Below are 20618 nucleotides of genomic sequence, written 5' to 3' on the forward strand. Positions count from 1 at the left end.
TCACCCAGATACCTCAAACATTAACACTTTACTATTTTTCCTTTTTCTCTCCCTCTCCCTTCCTCTTTCTCCTCTTTTTTTTCCTACTTTTCCTCCCCTCCTCCTCATTCTCCTCCTCCTTTCTCCCTCTCTCTTTCTATATATACACACATACACACACAATCTAAATATTTCTTGGACTGTTTGAGAGTAAGGTACAGACCTGTAAGGTACATAAATACTTGAGAGTGCATTTTCTAAAAATAAGGTTTTTCTTTTATGTAACCAACGTATAGTTGTCAAAATCAGGAAATATAATATTGATTTAATATTATTGTAATATTATAATATATTACAATATATTATTATTGTAATAATAATCTATAGGCTTGTTCAAATTTTAGCCCTTATTGTAATATATTACGATATATTATTATTATTGTAATAATAATAATCTATAGGCTTGTTCAAATTTTAGCCCTTGTCTCAATAATGTGCTTTCATAGCAGAAGAAAATTCTGGATCATGGAGTACATTCAGTTGTCATATCTCTTTAGTTTCCCTTAATCTGGAGTATTTCCTCAGTCTGTGTTGTTTTTCATGACATTGACATTTTTGAAGAGTGCAGGCCGGTTATTTTGTAGAATGCCTTTAATTTGGGTTTATCTGATGTTTTCTCATGGTTGAATTCAGGCTATCCATTTCTGGCAGGAGTACCATAGAAGTAATGTCATGCTTCTCAGGGTATCATGTCAGGAGGCGTAGGATGTTGAATTACTGGTAGTGTGATCTTACATCACTTCATTAAAAATCCACCCTTGTTGATTTATACCTTAAAAAAGGTATTTTATTTATTTATTTTTTAAATGTTTTAAATGGTACTGTCTGCCAGGTTTTCCCGTGTAGTTACTATTTTTCCTTTTGTAGTTGTTGATAAAATATACATAACATAAAATTTACCAGTTTAGCCATTTTTAGGTATATAGCTCAGTGGGGTTAAGCACATTCACATTTTGTTTCTAATTTCGAAATACCTTTGAAAAGACACTTTGAGACTTTAAAGATGTTCTGTTACTTCTTGAACTTTTTACTCACCAGTTTTATTTAGTATTGATTGGTGATTTCTGCCTGACTCGTTTTCATGATGGTTCCAAAATAGTAGATTTAGAAATTCAACATTTAGAATATCTAAATCTACTTTTTTTTCTATACTTATTTATAATAATACTTTTTTTCATAACTATTTTGATGCTGTCCCCCTTTTGGCCTTGCTGTCCCTTCAAGCTGATTTCCTATCTCCTTTTGGCTTGCCCTTCTCATTCTTTGAGCACTACCTCACTTTTTACCGCAACAAAATGTTGTAGGCTCATCTTGTACTTTCCCAGCTCGGGCCCTGGAATGAGTTATTTCTTTAAGGAGCTCTGGTTGCTTTTGGTGGAGAATGGTTTTAAAAGCCATGATCTGGCCCCTAGATGCCCTCATTGCTCTAGGCCCTCTTGCAGGCATCTGGAAACAGATGTGGCATATGTGTGTGTCCGTCCACACACACTCAGTGCATCTTCATTTGTCTACTGAAAGCAGTGAGTTTATACTGATAACCTCTGATTCCAGCCCAGTACTACAGGGTTTATTCTCTCCTTTATTCTGTGTTTATAACTCCCTCTTCCAACAGGGAAAAATCTCGCCCTGTTACTCCTGTTTTTACTTATTGGCTCAATCTTAGAATATCAGAAAATAGTTTATGGATTACTAACTCATACCACTATTTAAAAGACACCTAAGTAGAGTTCAGTATTTGTTGGTAGGTTTTGCTTTAGCCTAAAGGTATGTACTCTAAATCTCCAGTGTTCAATAGGGAAGCCACTACATATGAATTGTTTTGTAAGTGTAAAGTATACACTGGATTTTGTAAATTTAATATGAAATAAGGAAGGTGAAAGATTTCAGTAGTATTTTAGTAATAATTTTATGTTGATATATATTGAAATAGATATACTGGATAAGATATATTAATAAAATTAATTCCACCTATTTTATTTTAATGTGGCTACTAAACATACTAAATAACATATGTGATTCTCATTATGTTTCTGTTGGGACAGTGCTGATCTAAAAACCATGTTTAAAAATTACTTGGATTCATTCTCTCCCTAGCATTCTTCCCTTCCTCACATGGTTATGTTAGCCATTTGAAATACAGTTCAGTTTTATTTTTATTCTAAGTTTTTCTCTCCATCCTAATTGCTCTTCCTTATTTTGTGGTATGTGAAACATTAACATGGTTCCAAAAGTAAGAATTGTACAAAAAATGTATACTCAGAGCAGTGTCACGCATTTTTCCTCCCTTTCCACCTGTTTTCACCCCCTCCTCTGTAGATAACCAGTTTCATCATTCTCTCACTTATCCTTACTGTGTGTCCCCCCCCCCCCGGAATGATAAGATACATATATATTTTCTGATTTCTTCTTTTTTATTTTTATTTTTAAAAATGTTTTATTTATTTCTGAGAGAGAGAGAGACAGCATGAGCAGGGGAGGGTCAGAGAGAGAGAGAGGGAGATACAGAATCTGAAACAGGCTCCAGGCTCTGAGCTGTCAACACAGAGCCTGATGCGGGGCTTGAACCCATGAACCGTGAGATCATGACCTGAGCCGAAGGTGGACGCTTAACTGTCTGAGCCACCCAGGTGCCCCTCTTCTTCTTTTTTATACAAAAGATAAATACTATAGATAACTTTTGTACTTTGGTTTTTTAATTTAACACAACATATTTTGGAATCCATTCCAAATCAGTTTATAGACTCACCTTCCCTCCGTGTCTTTTCCTCCCTCTGACAGTTGTGTGTCACTACTCTTTTGTGAGAATGTTAACCATTCTTTTATGCTCTTTCCAATATTTTGCATTTACAAACAGTGCTACATTAAGCATATAACCTGGTCATATATATTTATATGTTAGAAATGTACCTTTGGGTGAATTCCTAAAATGGGATGTTTGGGTCAGAAGTTTAGAAGCATGTGTAATATTCTTAAATAGTGCTAAATCCCCTTCTGTGGGGGTTGTATAAATTTGAATTCTCACCAGCAGTGTGTGAGAATGCTTGTTTCCCCATATCCATGAGACTGGTGTACTTCTTAATTTTTGCTAACCTTATAGGTAAGAGGTGGTATCTCCATGTAGTTTTAACGTTTATTTCTTTTGTTAGTAGTGACGTTGAACATCTTTTCATATGTATAAAGTCATTTTAAATATCTTTTTTCATGTTTGCTAATTGTCTTGTATCTTTTTATTCATTTCCCTATTAAATTTTTTTCTCCCTCAATTTTTATGAGTTCTTTTTTTAAGGGATATTAGCTATTTTAATATGTATAGTATATAACATATAACGTGTGTGTGTGTGTGTGTGTCTGTATGTATTCTGGCTTTTATCTAGTTCAATGTTTCAGTCTTTTGTTGCATCTGAATTTTGGGTTGTAATTGGAATACCGTTCTCTTTCTCTGAGGAAGAGAAGAATTGACATGTTTGAGTTCTGTTTAGTTATACAAGTTTAATAATCTTCCAAATGCTAATTAGTCATCCCAGCATATTTTTTGAGATGCCCTGTTTAAAGTACCTTAAGTTTCCATTGAGTTTGTTTCTGAACTTGCTATGCTTTTGCAGTGATCTGTCTATTCCTGTGCCATTATCATGCTGTTTTAATTATAGAGGCTTTAGAGTACCTCGAGGGATAGCTTTTAACATTTTTAATGTGTCATGTTACATCTTTATTTTTCTGTAGAACTTTAGTGTGAGCTCTCTATCTCCACAAGAAAGTTTGCTCAAAGTGGGATTTTTTCCAAACTTTTTTTTTTTTCTTGAGAGACAGAGACAGAGAGGCAGAGCATGAGCAGGGGAGGGGCAGAGAGAGAGGGAGACACAGATCCAAAGCGGACTCCAGGCTCTAAGCTGTCAGCACAGAGCCCGATGTGGGGCTTGAACTCACTTAACTGTAAGATTATGACCTGAGCTGAAGTCAGCCACTTAACCGACAGAGCCACCCAGGCATCTCTCAAAGTGGGATTTTTATTGGGATTACGTTAAATTCATAAATTACTTGAGGGAGATCTAAGGTCTTTATGATGTTGAATAATGTTGAGTTTTTTTATCTGAGAACCAGGAAGCAAACTTTCCATTTGTTCAAATATACTCCGGAGTGTTTTTATATTGGTTTTGTACACTTGTTAAATTTTCAGTTTTTAAAAAACTCAAATATTTCTGTAGATCTTTATATCAGGTTTTTTAAAAAATATTTTTATTTATTTCTAGGAGAGAGAGAGAGAGAGCCAGTGTGAGCAGGGGAGGGTCAGAGAGAGAAGGAGACACAGACTCCGAAACAGGCTCCAGGCTCTGAGCTGGCAGTCAGCACAGAGCCCGACGCGAGGCTCGAACCCACGAACTGCGAGATCATGACCTAAGTGAAAGTTGGACGCTTAACCAACTAAGCCACCCAGGCGCCCCATATCAGTTTTTATAGAGCTACCATTGTTCTTTCCAATGACTATTTTTCTATAGTTTAGATGTATCATAATTTATTTAACCTCAGTCATTTAGGTGGATGTTAAAGTTGTTCATAATTTTTCACTATTATAAATAGTTTTAGGATAAGTATTCTGGTAGAAGTGAGTTATTACCTTATGATAAAGTGTTTGAAGAATTGCCTGGTCCTAAGTCCCTTTGTTATGTAAAAGATCCTGAAATATTGTTAAAATGCTTTATACATTAATAAAATGTATTCCTCCACCAGCAATGTATGAACTCTTCTGTCTACATTTACCAAAACAGGACCTTATTGCTTTTTTTAAAAAATTTTTGTCAGTTTGATGGGCAAACAAAAGTACTGTATATTTATATATTTATTTGGCATTTCTTTGCTAACTGATGTGATATATTTTTTTCTTTGCTAGTTGATGAGCTTTATTTTTTATCCATCCAACCATCTGGCATATTCTTATTGAGCATGCACCATATGCTATCCAGTAAGTTAGAACTATAGTTACGACTAGAAGTTGAGCATCTTTTTGTGTTTTTCATCATTTGTATTATTTTGGTTTTTTCTTTCTTTAAAAAAATTTTGTTTAATATTTATTCATTTTTGAGAGAGAGACATAGTGTGAGCAGGGGAGGGTCAGAGAAAGGGGAAGACACAGAATCTGAAACAGGAGGGGGAGGGTCAGAGAAAGGGGAAGACACAGAATCTGAAACAGGCTCCAGGCTCGGAGCTGTCAGCACAGAGCCTGACGTGGGGCTTGAATTCATGGACTGTGAGATCATGACCTTAGCTGAAGTCAGACTCTTATTTTTATTTATTCATCCATTCATTCATTCATTCATTCATTTTCTGGGAGACAGAGAGACAGCATGAACAGGGAAGGGTCAGAGAGAGAGGGAGACACAGAATCTGAAACAGGCTTCAGGCTGAGCCAGCTGTCAGCACAGAGCCTGACACAGGGCTTGGACCCACGAACTGTGAGATCATGACCTGAGCCGAAGTCGGACGCATAACCGACTGAGCCACCTAGGTGCCCCTGAAGTCGGACTGTTAACTGACTGAGCCACCCAGGTCCGTCACTTTCTCTTTTTTTGAAAGGCAGTTAATTAGCATTTCTGCCTTCTCAGACTAGTTCTCACAGGACTGAGAATGAGAAAAGATGATGTTTTCTTATTCTGTTTGGTTGATGAGCTACTAAAAAGTATTTTTGTCGGTTTGTGTTTATTTTCATTGCACATTCTATGTTAAACTCTTAGCATTCATGAAGTGAGATAATGAAAGTTAAGTGCACAGACTAATGTCAAAGAAGTAACTATATAATTTTATAAAAATAACTTTTATTATTTTTTTCCAGGTGAGACTACTGTTTATCAGAAGGAAATCTTTGTGCCATTTGCCTTCAGATAAAATCTGTCTGCATGTTCTAGAGTTTTATTATTCAAAAAATAAATGTCGTTTATTTGGTAAGTCAGTTAACTACGCGTCTGCATATTTTAAAGAACTATTGTTTATTTACTCTATTTATTTGCTTGTTTTGTTTCTTTTAGTGTCATTTTATTTGTAACCCATTTAAAACAAGTTTGAGAATGGCAATTTCAAGGGTCTCTTAAAGATTTTCTTAAGGACTGAAGGTCTCTTAAAGATTTTCTTCTGTCCACTGTTCTTAATTCTGGTGTTTGCTATAGAGAGAACAGGGGCTGGTTAGATACTTGAATTAGTTCTCAAAGCTGGAATACTGGTTTTGCTTTGTTTAACCTCTTTCACTGTAGGAACAGAAAATTGACATCCTTCCTTTCAAGCTCTAGAACTTCCCTCTAGTTCATATAGGGAGCAGTAAAGAAGCTGTGTTATAGAGGTTTGAAGAACTGATTCAGGAAGATTATATCTTCAGTTAAGCATAATGAAGCAGAATGAATAATGCTATCAAAGAAATTAGAAATGAAAAGTAATGAGATAGCTAATGAAATTGTTTTTAATTATTTAATATTACTCTGTAGGTGTTCTTTTTCAGTTAAAATTTTTTCCAAGAAGACTTAATAAGTTGATATGACCACTATTTTGTAAGACCTTCTTAGCCACATCCCCTTATGATCTTTTCAGTCTCTTCCAGCTTTTGTTTCTAATGTTTTGCCAGTGTTAACTGGGTGGCTGATACGTAGGGTGAAGGCTTTGGTGGTAGTAAGAGGGTCAGTCATAGCAAACGTTAGAAGATAATTGTACTCGGGTGCTGCTGAAGCATGTGGCAAAAAATTGAAAACTACGATGAAATACTGGTGACGTGCAGAATTTTCTATTAAATGGTTTTACACAAAAATAAATAATGAGAAGTAAATATTGGCATTCAGAGCTTAAAGTATTCTCAGATGGAATCTAAGGATGAGGAGCCATAACTACAGAAAAAAGGGGAAAGAAGATTCTCCTTTGATATCTTTTTTGGTGGTGTATCTGCTCTTGTTAGCATCAGAAAGCAAGCTTCTGATGTTCCAAGAGGGAGTATATGGCTTAGATGAGTAGAGGCATGTGATTTCATTGTGCATGAGTCTGAAATAGCCCCGATCTGAGAGCAGACCAAAATGAGTTTTAATCTTGGTTATTTAAAATCTCCTTGTACCTGTCTTATTAGGAGTATTATTTTTTTTAAGAAGAATCTAATTTGCAACTGGCTATAAAGAGTGACATTGTGTCCGGGAAAATGGTGTACTAACACACTGCGCTGTCCCACAAGAGTACTTCTCAAGTCCCTGAATGCAGTGCTGACAATCTGTGAGGGCCTGTGAATCGTGGGGCAGCAGTTGGGGAAGACAGCCCACAGAGCGAGGGGGTTGTGTGTGAGTTACAGAGGTGGGAGGGGAAGGAATGAGAGAAGAGCAGGGCAGCTCTGGGTCTGTGGGCAGTTGGAATGGAAGCTGTTCTTGTTAGCACTGCTGAGACGGTGGCAAGTGAACAGCCAGAGGGTGTGTGTGAGGGGAGGGGTTTGGTGGAGTAGAAAATTGGTGTATTTCACTTTTCCTTTCAAGGTGTCAATGTTTCATTCTGTCATCAAAACTGTAAGGCTAGGTGTTCAACTGATGAGAGTGTGGATTGGATAGATTGAAAAATTTTGAAGAGACTAGAAATATCACTTCCTACCAGGAAATGAGACTATAAAAGTCAGGGAGATAGGGATGGGGCTTGTCTTTTCCAGGAATTATTGTAATGGTAAGAAGGCCAGTTACCATATCTAGATCCCCAAATAACTGGGCCTTTATCTCAGACAAATGTACATCCTATTATTTATTTATATATTAGATTTTATGTACACATACCATCAAGTGGTGGTGTTTTAGAACCAGTTGGCCAACCATAGCAGTCTTCATTAGACATCAGTGCATGGGTTTCTGAATATTTCTGGATTGTAGAATAGACTTTAATGTTGGGCGAGTTATGGTTTACTGTGGTTCAGCCTTTGACTCTAGCCAGACTAGTTTCTATAAGTGTCTCCAAAATAACACTTTTTGACTTACTGCCCCTTCATATTGTTCAACCTATTCCTTCTCCTTGCAATGTCTCCCTTCGATTCTTTCTCTATACCAGCTTATAAAGGCCTAACTCCAGTTCCACCTACTTTATGACATCTTCAACCATTCTAGGCCCTTCCTGATATCTCTCTGGGTTTTTATCATTTATTGCTTTTCTCTTTACTTGGCTATCATATATTACCTTAAAACAATTTTTTTTTTTTTTTTTTTTTAGAGAGAGTGCACTTGTGTGTGAGCAGGGAAGGGGCAGAGGAAGAGGGAGAGAGACTCTTAGGCAGGCTCCACGCCCAGCATGGGATCTGATGGGGGCTCAGTCTCACTGCTTTGAGACCATGGCCTGAGCTGAAATCAAGAGGTGGATGTTTGACTGAGTCACCCAGGCGCCCCTAAAACGATATTTTGAAAAATTTTTTTTACCTTCCCAATTAGATGGGGACAACTTAAAGGGGAGGCTGCATTATTCATGTGGTTCAAACCATGTTATATCATTGTAGTCTTACTTTATAATCTCCACTGTCCCAGCATAGATCTCAGTACAGTATCTGCACATAAAATACTTGTTTGACTCCAAGAAAATGCCATTACCTATTGTTAGCTTTTACTAGTCTTTAGCAGTTATCTTTCTTTTAGTATCATAAAAAAATAGATTAGAATGCAGTTTTAGTACCCGAGTCATGTTTGTTCAGTACATCGTACTTCTTGGAAAAGCGTTTTGTAGTGCTCTCTACAGGCTTCCTGATATCTAAAGGAGCATTGCTCTGAAGAGATTGTATTCTAAGTTAATTACAGTATTTGTTATTCTTGAATCTCTAATTAGTAAGCTTTCAATCTGCATATAAGAGGAGCTCTTATTTGTTAATTATCTAATGTTTTCTTTGCCTACTTTGAAGTGAAACTTTCTTCTTTTGGTTTCTCAGTTTCTCACCAGCCACATTTGGCCTTCACAGTTGCTAGCATAGCTTTAAGGAAGGGGGAGAGAAATACAGAGTTGTAACTATATCTCTAAAATAGGGATTCCACCCCCTTTACAATAGTTTTCATGTTGGTGTTGCACTTTTTATTTTTTTGTAAACTTTTCTCTGCTGTCTGTTGTTTTACCCCAATTATTAAAAGTCATATATTCTAGCTGAATATACTAGTTAAGTTCAGGGACTTTGGAATCCTAACCAACACTTGGAAGCTGTGTGATTTTAAGTAATGTAAGCTTCAGATTTCTCATCTGTAAAATTGAGATACCTAGCTACTTCTTAGTGTGTAGTTGGGATCAAATGAGATAATATAGGGGCACCTGGGTGGCTCATTCGGTTAAGCGTCTGCCTCTTGATTTTGGTCAGCTCAGTTCGAGCCCCACATTAGGCTTTGCATTGACAGTGCGGAGCCTGCTTGGTATTCTTTGTCTTTCCCTCTCCCTCTGCCCTTCCCTTGCTCTCGCTCTCTTGCTCTCTTAAAATAAATAATTTTAAAAATGAAGTAATATATATAATACTCAGCACAGATGAAGTCTGGTTGCCTCTACTTTGAAAATTTACTGTGTGGTTTATTAGCTTTAGTCTGAATCCTAAAGGGAAAGAAAGATAAAGTTTAATCCATGTCAGGTTTGAGGGGCAGCCCTCAAAGCCTTGTCAGTTGCAACTCTGGTCAACTATAGGATATTAGGGATGAAATCCAGATAGACTCAGTAGAGGAACTAATTTCTAATAAGTCTAGAAATACAAGCCAATCTCCAGATGTCTGGTAAGAGAAAGAAGTTTTAGGAGGGAGTTTTTCCTTCTCTCTCCCCCCTACCACCAGGTATATATGTGGAGTCAGAAGCAGAGCTTTCTCTCCACCTTTCTATTACATATTATATTGCTGTTGTGTTCAGTTATATTAAAACTTTGGTCTAACTGCCTTTTGAGGTGGTCAGTAATAGGTGCACTAACACTAAACTGGGAGTAGTTAAGTTTGTGAACTATAGGGATACCATGTTAGTGGAGTGTGAAAGAGACCAAGCTACGGACTGTTTCACAGCCTATAAAGCGTGAAATCAGTTGGTGCCGATGCATGGCGACTCTAGTCACTGGAGTGTAAAATAACTTGAAGACATGAATTGTGTTTAGTTGTGAGAAAAACCTTTTCATGCCATAGTTTGTTTATGTGTTTTGGCACCCCCAGGATCCTGCTGGAATCACGCATCCTATATCTTTCATTGCCTTGATACTCAGATTTTTCATGAAACGTTTCCTTAGTTATGCAAACCATATTCTTGTCCAATTGCATGCAGAGATGCAGAGGCTGTAAATTTCCGGGTTTATACTAAAGACTAATACTAAAGTACTGTAACTATTATATTCTGTTTAAGATTACATCTGAAAATACCATCTTCTGTAGGTATTTGATGTACAAGTTTCTTCTGTTTGGAAACTCAGATTTGAAATGCACTCTACATTCTGCTTTTTAGCTTCCTCCAGTCTAAGAATTGTGTTACCAGTTTTACTGGTTGCTGTTCCCATGTACCTCTGGAGAAAGGGAAGTTTGTAGAGAAGGATAATGTTTTCAAATGATTGGGGGTGTTGGTAGGAAGAAGTATAGAGATTATTCTTATGGGGAATAGAAGAGAGGGAGTTTCTCTCCTGACACCTGGTGAGGTTCTTCACCATATGGCTTTGAGGGTGAGGCAAGGTGAATGAGGAAGTTTCATAGACTATAGTGAATTATTATTGTCAGCACTTTTAAGTCTGGAAGGTTATTGGAAATAGGCATGCCATGAAAGCATTAAAGTTCTTTTATTCTTACCCTTGTTGGTTTTGCTGTTTTATTGTAGTGGTCTTTGAACTCTGGTTGCTTTGTATTTATACAGATTTTTAAGCAAATTGTGAATATTTATGAAATTAATACATTATTGTGAGAGACCGGCCCGCTGAATATCAAGCAGTGTATTGTAGCAGTTAAATGCAGGGACTTTGAAATCTTAACCGACACTCAAAACTGTGTGATCTTGAGTTCCTTAAGCTTCAGATTTCTCATCTGTAAAATTGGGATAATAATAGCTACTTCATAGTATGATAGTTGGAATCAAATGAGATCTTTCACACACACACACACACACACACACACACACACACGAAACATTTAGCATTGTCCTTGTCACGTGGCAAACACTCATTAAATGGTAGCTGGTTATTCCTTCCCCTGCTTCTACTCTTGGTACTACTCTGTCACTTCTTCAGTTTTGCTTGTAGGGCCTAAACCTTAATGCAACAGAAAACATAATTAGGTATGGTTCATAGCAACAGATTTTGAAGACTATGTCATTGTTCTCTTAGACATGGCTTAATAGATTTTAACCAAATAGATGCTCTGTAAAAAGACTTTTTTCATGAAAGGAAAGAATTGTTATTATGTTGACTTAAGATAGCCTTGCAAATGATATAAAAAATTAAGAATGTATTTGGTTAATGCAAATAAAACAGACTATGAACTTAGGGAGTTTATAGGAATAAAATAAGAGTTCAAAGTATTGTCATTCCTTATTATTCACTTAAAACAAGCTGTCTTTCTGAGAAAGCGCCTTTTTTAAAATTCATAGGAGAAATGTTTGGTGTTAAGAATAGTTGTTGTAGAATTCTTGCCCAGTGTATGAGGCACATTTTTGTGGGAATGGGATGGAAAAGTCTTTCTGATCATTTATACTAATAGACATGAGCATTAGTGTGAATAATGTATTTGGTTTTGGTCTGCATTATGTGATTATTTTTGAAGCACAATTAACTTCCTGATTAAAATTTGTTCAGCTGGTATATCCAGAACTTATACTGGCTGAAAAACTGGGTAAGGCAACTATGATGGTGATAAAACTACTCATATTAGTTGATAGGAGACCTGGGTTCTGGTCTCAGTTCTTACTCAGAATAGCTGTAAGTCTTAGATAAATTCCTCAACCAGTCCTTATCTATCTATCTGTCTATAATCTATTTCCTTCCTTCCTTCCTTCCTTCCTTCCTTCCTTCCTTCCTTCCTTCCTTCCTTCCTTTTCTTTCAAAAAATTTTTTCATGCTTATTTATTTTGAGAGTGACAAAGCGCAAGCAAGGGAGGGACAGACAGGGAGAGAGAGCATCTCAAGCAGGCTCTGAACTGTTGGCACAAAGCTTGACGCCAGGATGGATCCCATGACCTGACATCAAGAGCTGGAGCTTAACCAACTGAGCCACTCAGGCACATCAGTTTCCTCATCTTTAAAATGAGAAGGGGAAAAAATAAATAAATAAATAAAATGAGAAGGGGATACCACATGGTTTTCAGAGGTCTTTTTCGGCTCTAAGCTTTTAGGCTATATATGGAGGTGGCTTGGCAATCAGGAAATGCAGCAATGACACATTTTGGCCACCAGAGGGTGAAGTCCAGTCAGTCGACCTGTGGTATGTATTTGACAAGAATGTAGCATCCTTGCAAATGAGGAGGTCACATTGCTCTTCTTTCCATTTAGTTTAAGTAAGTGATGGAGCTTCTCTAGGTTTTCTGATTCTAGTTGGATTAAATATCTTTATGCTATTATTTTCAACCTTCTAAATAGGACTGGGACATAAAGAAAGGAAAAGAGTAGAGCTTTTTAGTTGTCAGGGATTCATTTAATTTTATTCTCCAAGATAGCGAGTGGCTCTCGGATGACACGTGGGCAATTTTCATGGGAGGCACAATAGTGTGGGTGACCAGATTTTAATTTGTGGTCATTGTCCCCAAAATACACAGGCACACACACAAATGACATTCAACCCTATTTATCCTCACTCTCTCTTAAATCATAAGGGTGAAAATGAAATGTCTAAAAAATAGAATGACCACAGCACTTTTAATTAAAACCTAGGTTCCAGTCGTTCTTTGTCTCACTTAACATCTCTATGTAGCCATGGCCATCACAACCTCGGATCCTTAGTGTTCTTATTTGGAAAATTAAGATCTTGAATTCTGACTTATGCAGTCCTTTTCAGTAATGTAATTCTGAGATTCTGTAAAGATTCTTTAATGTTTATGTGAAGGATAGTGATATTTTTGATAAAACATTATTATTAAGTAATATCTTTTAAAAATAGTCTATAATTTTTTTTTTTGGCAAGGAACACAAGTATAGGTGGTGTTAAGGTATAAATATTGAAGTATTAAAGTTAGCTACCATGAGAGCAAGAAGAACAACACTTCACTGAGACATTTTTCTAACCCCATAAATAATTACAAACAAATTCTTTGGACCATAGACTCAGGGTGCAATAAGTCAATCAAAATGGGGCTGTCCTAGGAGCCAGGCCAACCTGATTTGGGGTATGGTTGATAATGAAGCATTCATAGGGGAAATCATTTGGGGATAAGTGCATTTGAAAAAAGAGGACATCTATATCACAGAGGAAATCTATATCAAAAAGCTGGAGTCCGAATCCATTTCTTCCAGCCACACAAGTGGAAATAGCTTTGATACTTACATGTCCAGTTATATCAGTCTGAGTTGCTGTCTGAGAGCACGGGATAATGTGGAAGGAACAAAGAGGGCATGGAGCCCAAGTAGACTAGCTGAGATGAGTGTCTAGAAGGCGACAGAGCAAATGGATACAGGAGTGTGCTTGAAAACAGGCAAAGATTAGTACTTACAATTTTATGTACACAAGAGAGTGAAGCCAGCCAGGCAGACCGGATAGAAACAGTTTTAGGATTATGAGCAAAAGACAAAATTTTAACCTGTCCAGGCTTTAAGCACCATCCTTGGTGTTGGTAGACAGGGTCTGCTTGGTATATCCACAGCTCCACACGTTTGAGGCTAGTGATTATGTTACTGATAGGCTATACATGGCTTGTGTGGTTCTGATGGCTTTACATGCTGCTGGATACACGTATTCACAGACCTGCTCGCTAGTACTGCAGAGTTCATTTCACAGAACTGGCTAGTAAAAAATTTGGCAGGTGAGCTAGCTTTCAGAATGCTCTTAGGAATGGAGCCCAGCTGTTCCCTTTGGGCTTTGAGCTGTTGGAATTCATTGGGTTAGCAGCTAGAAAGAATGAAACTATAACATTCTTAGCCTAGTTCATGACAGCAAAGCAGAGGTGTTAGAATTTCTGTTTTAGAGGTTTGCACTGCAAGTAACTTAACCTGATTGTGTGTCTTAATATTACTGGGCTTCTGACCGCTGAAATATGGCTTGGATCGATGGTGGTTTGGAGAAAGTAGAAAGAGGGCTATCCATCATTCGGAGGCTCCATAGAAGCTGCCTGATAATGCTGCTTTCACCAAGCAGCCATCTGTCCATCCATCCATCAGTAGGATGAAATGAGATTTAGCGGAACAGGCAGCCGTAACTCTGAGACACTTTCTGACCAACAATTGCAGCCCTGGCCTGAGTCTGACCACAAAGCACAGCCCTGGGGTTTGGCGGGATGTGGCAGCAAGTGCAGTCTTCTTCCCGTCAGTGCAAGCCTAGAATGTGTTCAAGTATGAGGCCAGAGCACAGCCATACTTCACATACAAAATATGATAAACTTGGGGTGACCAGCAAACAGTAATGCTTTTTCATCTCTATACTGTTCTACAAGTTGAACAGATTCTTTTGATGGAGAGTTTTTTGTTTGACTTGGAGAAGAATAGAATTAAGACCTGATTTCATTTTGCTGGAATCCCACCACAGTGTAACCTTTAACCTCTATCTTATATTGGTGGAATGCTTTGTAACTGCTAATGAATCAGGATGACCACCTTTTTCTCTGTTGAAAACACTGAGTACTTCTGGCAATTCCCAGTTTGTCATGGCAGTAAGGGATAAGTCTAAATTAAATTCGCGGTTAATTCAGTGATTTTATTTTATACAGATTCTTTTTCCTATTTAAAAAATTTTTTAAATGTTTTATTTACTATTGAGACAGAGAGAAACAGCATGAGTGGGGAACGGCAGAGAGAAAAGGAGACATAGAATCCGAAGCAGCCTCCAATCCTGACACAGAGCTCGAACTCACATACCGTGAGATCATGACCTGAGCCAAAGTGGGACGCTTAACCAACTGAGCCACCCAGGCGCCCCTCTTTTTCCTATTAAACTGAAATTTGTGCCAAGGTTATTAGGTAGCAGAAATTGAGTTTTCTTTCTCTTATTTCTCTATACATTAGTGGTGTTGATATGAAAGAAAGAAAAGAAAGTATGGACAGGAAAATGGGTAAAAGACTAGAAGCAAGAAGCTGGATTACCCGTAAAATGGATAGTCAGGCTCTGAGTAATTGAATATTAACTGTTATCATCCTGATTTCCTGCTTTTGCAGGGCGCTGAGCCTTTTAAGAGCCTCTTGGTTGGTACAGATCTTCCTCGACTTATGATGAGGTTATGTCCCAATAAGCCCATTGTAAATTGAAAATATGTTTAATATATGTTATATGCTGAATATCATAGCTTAGCATGGCCTAACTTAAATGTCCTTATTTATATTAGCCTGTAGTTGGGCAAATCATGTAACGCGAAGCCTATTTTGTAATAAAGTGTTGAGTACAATAAGGTGTTGAAGATCTCATGTAAATTATTGAATACTGTGGTGGAAGGGAAAACAGAGTGGTTGTTTGGGTGCAGGGTGGTTGTAGGTATACCAGTTGTTTAGCCTTGTGATGGCGTGGCTGGTCGGGAGCTGTGGCTCACTGCTCCTGCCAGGATCACTAGAAAGTATTTACCACATTTTGCTAGCCCAGAAAAGATCAAAATTCAAAGTATGGCTTCTATTTGATGTATATATGTTTGCACTGAGGTAAAGTTGAAAAATGGTCAAGTCCATCAAACTATTGTAAGGCAGGGGTGGGCATAGGTGTGTGCTCATGTTGCCTATCCTGGTACCTTTCCTACCATGGCCAGCTTCCTTGCCTGTTTTCTTGCAGTGGTCACTTAAGACCTCAGCTCCTGCTCTTTGTTCTGAAGCCTTGCTTTTCATTTCAGATTGGGGGAGGGGTCAAGGGAGCCTAATGTACCGGAGATGCCTCGGAAATGAGAGCCTTGGATGAATTCCTGGGCCTATTGATCCACCGGCAGTTTATGCATCCTGACATTCATAATCTCAGTAGGCTGCTGATGTTCCTGATTAATGGGCCCAGGGGCTGTCCATCCGTCACTTCACATTAATTACTGAAGAGGTGTTTTTCCAGTGATTTACCTGACAGCGGGCTGTGATAAATACCTCTAAGCAGAGTGGGCAGTGATTAATCATGGGGCCACACCCCTCCCCCCACATTCCCTTCCCCCTAACCACAGGCCAGCACTGGGACCTGACCAGAGAGTGCCCCCTCCCCATAAGCTATCTATCTCCATAATTGCTTGTGGATGCATATTTATTGGGGCAATGGACCTGGCAGATAGCATTCTAGAATTTTTGCCAAAGATGATGAAAAATAAATCTTCCCAGTAGGAAGAGTAACTAATATGTTTTTACATGGGGCAGAAAAGTATATATGAGCTGCCTTTATGTTGCTTTAAAGAAATCTAATAGAAATATTTGCCCACCTGCTCTGCATGTGCTCAACACGGTGGTCGTTGCTCTGTGAGCTTTAAAGGGAGGAGAAAGTATAGTTTTGATTTTTGTAATTTTCATAGTCTATTTAGGGAGAATCTGTGAATACCTATGAGAAATTAGAGAACATTTCAAGACACTTATGTAATCTTGGGAGAATTGGGATAGAACTCCAGGGTTTCGGTTCTTACTTTGGCCTTAGAAAATATGGTTTGGTAAAATACTTGAATATTGAGTATGTTGGGCACTTTATTCAACCCTGGAACTGTGGAGGTGAGCATGATGGAGGACAGAGCTTGGGGGGTAAAGTCTAGTGCCCTGGGCTTCATTTCTCAAGCTTTTTTTTTTTATGTTTTATTTATTTCTGAGAGAGACAGAGAGAGAGAGAGAAGGAGACAGCATGAGCAGGGGAGGGTCAGAGAGAGAGGGAGACACAGAATCTAAAAAAAGACTCCAGGCTCTGAGCTATCAGCACAGAGCCCGACACAGGGCTCGAACCCATGAACCGTGAGATCATGACCTGAGCCGAAGTCGGACGCTTAACCGACTGAGCCACCCAGACGCCCCTCTCAAGCTTTAAAATAAGCTTTTCCAGGAAGTTAAGTATGTTAAATTAATTTACAACTAATTTAAATTTAAAGTGATTTAAAGTTACTTTAAATAACTTCCACATTAATTTTTTTCTTGGAATATTTATTCAGTACTTGTGTTCCTGGAGGTAGAAGCAGCATGTGAAAAATAGCATTTGCCCTCAAGAACCTGTATCTCAGAGGTGACATTCATAAGTGAAACATTTAAAGAAGAAATATAAGGTAGTATACGATGTCATGAATACCACAGATATTCATGCACATGAATTCACAGATTGGTGAAATCAGTGTGTCTTCAAATAGTTAAAGGGAAACACTGGATTTAAGGTAAGCCTTTTGAAAGAATAGTGGCTAGGAGCCACTTTTAAACTGAGGCAATTCAAAGAGGATTTCAGAAATCGAGTGAACAGATCATGAGGCTAATCAATGTAGAATGGAGAAGAGGGATAGAAATATGATTAGAAAGGTAGAGTGACACCAAATTGTAGAACCTTGAATGCCAGGGAAGATTAGTTTATATCTTGTAAACTCTGTTGAGTCACTAAGGTTTTGAGCAAGGGATTAAAAAAAATGGTGTGTTTTACTAAAAAGTATTATATATTAATGTACATAATGTTATTTGGAATTATTACAGTATCTTAGAATATTCTCTGTGTCGTCTTTTCTAAAGTTGTTCAGAAAAAACTATCTGGATTAAAAATATAGTTCAATATATCTCCCTGAGTGCGATGCAAAGATGTCTGGTTTGGTTATATATACAGAGTAGATAATAGAGTTGACAAAGGAAACTAAGGTTTACAATCTTTACTCATGCTAAATTGAGTAAGTCAGTGGAAGTTTTAAGTAATGACTACAGACTTAAATTAGGAAAGACTATAGCCTCAAGTTTTAAGAAACAAATTGATCTTTAGTCTTACTAATATAACTTCATTAAGGTTTTGCTAATTGCTCACTGACTTCTTAAAGCCAAGAATCAGAAATTAAAGAGCCAGGGCAGTCACCTATGTTTTGTAGGAATTTCTAGGGGATGTGGTTTGTTTTTTTTTTCTTAAAAAAAATTAAGATATAATTTACTTACTGTAAGAAAATTTACTTTTCTTAGGTTATGTTATATGAACTTTGACAAAAACAAATAGTCCTTTAACTCCCACGCAATTAAGATACAGAACCCTTCCTTCAATCCAAAGAACTCCTCTCTGACCTTTTGTAATCAGCCCCTCATCTGAACTTGAGCTTTTGGCACCTATTAATATATTGTCTGTCCCACAAGTTTTGCCTTTGTCAGAATGTCTTATAAATGGAATTGTATTTCCTTAGTAGTAAATGACTTTGACCATTTTGTGGTGTGCTTATTTGCCATTTTTATATCTTCTTTGGTGAAGTGTTGTTCAGATTGTTATAGGATATTGAGTTTTGCGTGTTTGTTATGTATTCCTGATAAAGGTCTTTATCAGATATGCATTTTGCAAATATTTTCTCCCAGTCAGTGATTTGACTTTTCATTCTCCTCACAGTATCTTTGAAGAACAGAAGTTAATTTTGCTGAAGTCCGTTTACTGATTTAAATATTTTGTTCTTATTTTATGGATCATACTTTTGGTGTTGTATCTAATAAATCTTTGCTTAACTGAAAGTAAAAAAGATTTTCTCTTGTATTTTCTTCTAGTAGTGTTATAGTTTTAGGTTTTATATTTAGGTCTGTGATTCATTTTGAGTTAGTTTTGAATGTGGTGTGAGGTATGGATAGAAATTATCTTATTGTTATCAGTATGAAATTTTAATTGTTTTAGCACCATTTATTGGACAGACTCTCCTTTTGCCATTGAATTTCCTTTGTACCTTTGTTGAAAATCAATTGATCATATATATGTGGATTTGTTTCTGTTTTTTCCCCTTGTTCTGTTGATCTGTATGTTTACCCTTTTCCCAGTACCACACTGGTTTAAATAAATACTGTACTTTAAGATAAGTTTGAAATGAGGGTGGTATAAGTTGTCTTAACTTTGTTCTTCTTTCTCAAAATTGTTTGGGCTATTCTAGTTTCTTTGCCTCTCTGTATTTGTTTTAGAATGAGCTTGTTAATTTCTATAAAATTCCTTCTGGGATTCTGATTGAAATGTAAAGATAGTTTGGAGAGAATTGACATCTTGAGTTTTCCCAGTCATGAACTTTAGATATTCTTTGATTTCTTTTATTAATCTCCTAAAGTTTTCAGCATAGATTCCACATTTATTTTGTTAGATTTATACTTAAGTATTTCATGTTTTTGAGTGCTGTTGTAAATGGTATTCTTTACATTTTCTATTTTTATTAATTCATTGATAGCGTATAGAACTACTATTTGTATCCCATTACTTTGCTAAACTCACTTATTCTAGTATTGTTTTTGTAAATTCTGTGGGATTTTATATGTAGAAAGTAATATCTGCAAAGACAATTTTCTTTCTTTGCAATCTGGATTTTTTTTCCCTTGCCTTATTGCATTGGCTAGAACCTTCATTTCACTGTTGAGTAGAAGTGGTGAGAATGATCATCCTTACCTTGTTTTTGATTTTAGAAGGAAGGCAATTGATTTTTTACCATCAGAGGTGATGCAAGCTGTATGTTTTAATCACTTTGGTTTTTTTTTATAGATCTCCTTTATCAAGGTGAGGAAGTTCCCTTTTTTAAAAAAAAAATTTAATGTTTATTTATGTTTGAGTGAGAGAGAACGAGAGAACAGGGGAGGGTCAGAGAGACAGGGAGACACAGAATCTGAAGTAGGCTCCAGGCTCTGAGCTGTCAGCACAGAGCCTGATGCGGGGCTCGAATCACAGACCACGAGATCATGACCTGAGCTGAAGTTGGTTGTGTAACCAACTGAGCCACCCAGGAGTCCCAATTCCCTTTGGTTCCTAGCTTGCTGAAAGTTTTATTAGCCTGTTATGGGAAGAGGAGGGCATGACATTTTTTGTTGGTTTGGTTTGGTTTCAGTTTTGGGTCTTTTCCCCTTGATCTCAGGAGTGGGGCTTTTTCAGTAGTCTTGCCTCTTCTTTTAGGGGTAGAGGTGTTTTTCTTTTTCTTTATTTATTTTTTTTCTCTTCTTGTTTTGTTTATTTCCCCTAGCTGCAGTGGGCGTTCATCTGCTGCCTGAGGGCAACAAGATTTGCTTCCTTTTCCCAGCCCTACTGAATTTCTTTCATGTAGGGGAGGTAGGCAAGAAGGATCTAGGTACTTCCCCCGCCTACCCCCCTCACCAAGGACTATTATTTCTTTCTCCCAAGTCTACACCACATGGCTAGATTTAGACTTCTGTGAGTCTTGCCTAGACCTTAGTCTTTCTTTGGAGCTTCTGAGGTCTGTGGGAAAGTTTCTGTGAGTGGGTGAGAGAGAATTCCCCTCATTTCTATGTTTGCTAAGGGTTCTGTCTTCTCCTAGCAGTCCGCATTTGACCTTTAGCAGTTTTTAAAACATTTAAACTGAGTTCTTCATACTGGCTTTTATGGTGTCCAGTGTCTACC

At 37.4% G+C, this 20618-nt stretch overlaps 1 protein-coding gene across 3 annotated transcripts in view; it reads left to right on the plus strand.

The window, feature by feature from the left end:
- Positions 1-20618, plus strand: part of R3HCC1L (R3H domain and coiled-coil containing 1 like) — a 91812-nt gene that overhangs the window by 14963 nt on the left and 56231 nt on the right. For 2 of the 3 annotated variants that reach the window (XM_039221216.1, XM_039221217.1), the window contains exon 2: positions 5864-5972. The exons of the other annotated variant lie outside the window; for it this stretch is intronic. The gene's annotated coding sequence lies outside the window, so the exon portion shown is untranslated. The remainder of the gene's footprint in view (positions 1-5863; positions 5973-20618) is intronic. 3 annotated transcript variants of the gene reach the window in all.

Source organism: Hyaena hyaena, unplaced genomic scaffold (assembly GCF_003009895.1).
Source record: "Hyaena hyaena isolate Hyena2069 unplaced genomic scaffold, ASM300989v1 scaffold_964, whole genome shotgun sequence".
NCBI classification, from domain to species: Eukaryota; Metazoa; Chordata; class Mammalia; order Carnivora; family Hyaenidae; genus Hyaena; species Hyaena hyaena.